At 32.8% G+C, this 3,301-nt stretch overlaps 1 pseudogene; it reads left to right on the forward strand.

Annotated features, from left to right (window-relative positions):
* Nucleotides 1-491: 491 nt before the first annotated feature.
* On the forward strand, nt 492-1,523 carry LOC149579936 (S-type anion channel SLAH1 pseudogene; annotated as a pseudogene).
* Nucleotides 1,524-3,301: the final 1,778 nt, after the last annotated feature.

A 3,301-nucleotide genomic window follows, 5' to 3' on the forward strand; every position in this document is an offset into this window, starting at 1 on the left:
GCCCTTATATTGTGCTGAGGGTTGATGCTGGCATGTGTCTATTAGTTTTTGGCCCATGCTAGTTGCTGGTTGCTAATTAGTATAGGTTCATTTCTACTTGTCTAATAGATTAGTTTTTAAAAGACCTTACTTTTTGTGAATGCTTCTCTTTCTATCCACTAGTAATGATGTTAGTCTTTGTCAAAAGATTCGGACTCTATCCCACTTTATCTAATGAAAATATTAAAAATATTAATCTGACAAATGAAAAATAAATTTTTTAAAAATGTAAATAAAAGTGAAAAATTAAAAGGAACTCAGTTTAAAAAAAGATAGTAACATAGCACAGCGATGAATGAACTCGACGTGTAAATTGTAGCATATCATGTTTGACATCAAAGTGCAAATTTGAGTGATTTCTAAATATTGGATATGACTGAAGTTGGACAAACATCGTCAATGAAGCCAATGGTCCTAGAAGCCATAATCTTATACGCCATCATTTAATGTTTATGGCTCCTATCGCAATCTTAGAGCTCAAAATCTACGGTCAACGGTTCACCAAAGGAAAGAGGTCGCTGGCTCGAGTCGCAAACCCATCCACTCATTTGTCCGTAATCAGAAATTTTGTCTTAGCCCGAGTCGCAGCAAAGGTAGATTGGCGAGAAATTGCACTGTTCTTTTTTACTGGGGGATTCATTCATTATGCGGTCGTGTTCATAACACTTTACCAGAGACTCTCCTCGGACATCACTGTTTCCAGAAAGATATTCCCAGTGTTCTTTATGTTTGTTGCAGCTCCAAGCTCGGCAAGCCTTGCGTGGGAAGAAATATTGGGAACGTTCGATATGTTCTCCGAGATGCTGCTTTTCCTCTCACTTTTCTTATGCTCCGCCTTGGTGAGTATTGTGATCAGATAGCACAATTAAAAAAATAAAATTTGAATTTTGCATCAGATTAATTGAATTAGAATACTAATTACACAAACTTTCTTCACCTTTGAACTTTCAGATAATGAGAATCGATTTCTTCCGGAACACTGTACAGAAAGTATCAATGATATGGTGGGCATGCGCATATCCAATAACGACAACATCAGTGGCCACACTGAGATATGCAGAGAATGTGAAGCATCCCGTTGCTCGTACAATGGCTTTTGTTCTCTCTTCTGTTTCCATGGTTATGTTACTAATTCTTGCACTGTTAACTATGGTTAGCATGGTAGTAGCTAGGGACCACTATTTCCAGATGACACCATCATCATTATTTGCTACGAGACTCAAAGAAAAGTTCTCTTGTGAGCTAAACGATCCCGAGGCTCTTGCTAGTCCTTATTTAAATACATTGTACAATATGATCTACAATTGTCACCATGGCAAGTTCTAAAATCATTTCTGATTTTTTGTAATAAACTTTCTCAATTTCTTCACTAGATAACATCAACTCCAAGGCGATACAACAATACAGATATCATAAGAACTACATTCGTTGCTTTTGTTGTGTATTCAAATTTAAGCTCGGCTCGCTTTCTGTATGAAGTGTGAGTTTGATTATCGGAATATTAGCATGGCCATCCATTAATGAAATATAAGATTAATGAATCCACCTTAGGAAAGCCAAATTTGACACGTTCACTCATTACCGCCGAAAGTAATCGACCGACGAAGTACCTCTCCTCTAATCGACTGGTTTTGTACAAACTTGAATCTTTTCATTCTGTACGGACGGCATACAAGCACGTCCTCAGATTGCAACTACAATCTATAGTTCAACTTCCTATCCCACCAAGAGTCGTGATTGATCATCTCGTGTGGACAAATTCCAAACATTTTAAGCATTCAACGAAATAGGGCATATTTTCAAATACCACAAAAGAGAAATGGACAGTGGATCCATATGGTTACTGTCTAGCTGTTGAATTTAACCTGTGACATTGACAAGCTTTACATGAGATATCGCTCGACGCAAATTATGCTCCCTCCGCCTACACATCCCATTCAATGTTCTTTTGTCATTTGAATGACTTCAGGCAGAATAGACTTCTGAATTAGAATTCTATACGCTAATATAAACTGAACCTTATAATCAAAATTCTAATAAGTCAGAAATTATGAGTTATATAGGCTTGAGGATTTGAATATAATTCTGTTTCTACAAAATTTCAATATTAAATTTGTAAATTTGTGAGAATCGTCAATTTTTTCTGAACAGTTTACAGAATGGAAATGCTTAATTTTCCAAATTCAAATCAAAATACTAAATAAAATTAAAATTTGATTATGAATTACAGTCTTGATGGTTGAAAACATCCAATGTTTTCCAACACTATATATGCTTATATATATATATATATATATATATAGATATATATATATATATATATATATATATATACATATATATATATATGTATATATGTATATATGTATGTATATATATATATATATATATATATATATATATATATACATACATATATACATATATACATATATATATATTGTATATATATATATATATATATAGATATATACACACACATATTTATATGCTTGAGGTTTTGAATACTGTTACATTTTTTATAGCTACAAATTGGACATAATGATATTTTCTTTTGACTAAATAGTGATGTCAAAGTAATATTTAATATTTCAAAATTTTGAAAGAAACATAGTCAAAACTTCTACTAATGATCGTCAAGCTTTGCAGTTTAAGATTCAAAAAATTGTTGATAATAAGGTTATTCATGTATCTCCTTATAATGATATCTATGTTAATCTGCATTTATTTAAATAATATTTTGGTCCCTATTATGTTGCTTCGCACCATGTAACATTGTCAACTTCTGTCTTAGGGTCTCATTGTCATACATATTCTGCTTTGTGAGTAGTATAGCAGGTCCTCTTTTCACTTCTCCCTACACTTGGGGGATAAGCAAACATTATCCATATTTTTCATTATTTCAAGGATTCACTATTTCCTTTAGTTCAATGTTATTTGCTTGTCATGTAACATCCAATCTTATATTATTAGAAAGTAGGTTTTCATGGTAGATAGATCACTTACCTTGGAGACTCGTAATATTGTGTTATCCTATTCAAGGATTTAATTTTTCACTTTTTATACGTTGTCTCATTTCACCCTACCCTCCCATGACCTCGTAGGGTTGTGAGCTCTTTGGTTTGGATTGGGTGTTTCTTGTGGATATTATTTCTATACTGAGATTTCTTTATATTTCTTCATCACTTCCTTAAAATTTTGAAATAAAAACACTAAAAAAAGAATTCATCTTATGGGAGGGCATACATATTCCCCTTCTTTT

The sequence above is a fragment of the Cupressus sempervirens genome, chromosome 1, assembly GCF_028749045.1.
Source record: "Cupressus sempervirens isolate cs-2001-9-10 chromosome 1, ASM2874904v1, whole genome shotgun sequence".
Taxonomy (NCBI): Eukaryota; Viridiplantae; Streptophyta; class Pinopsida; order Cupressales; family Cupressaceae; genus Cupressus; species Cupressus sempervirens.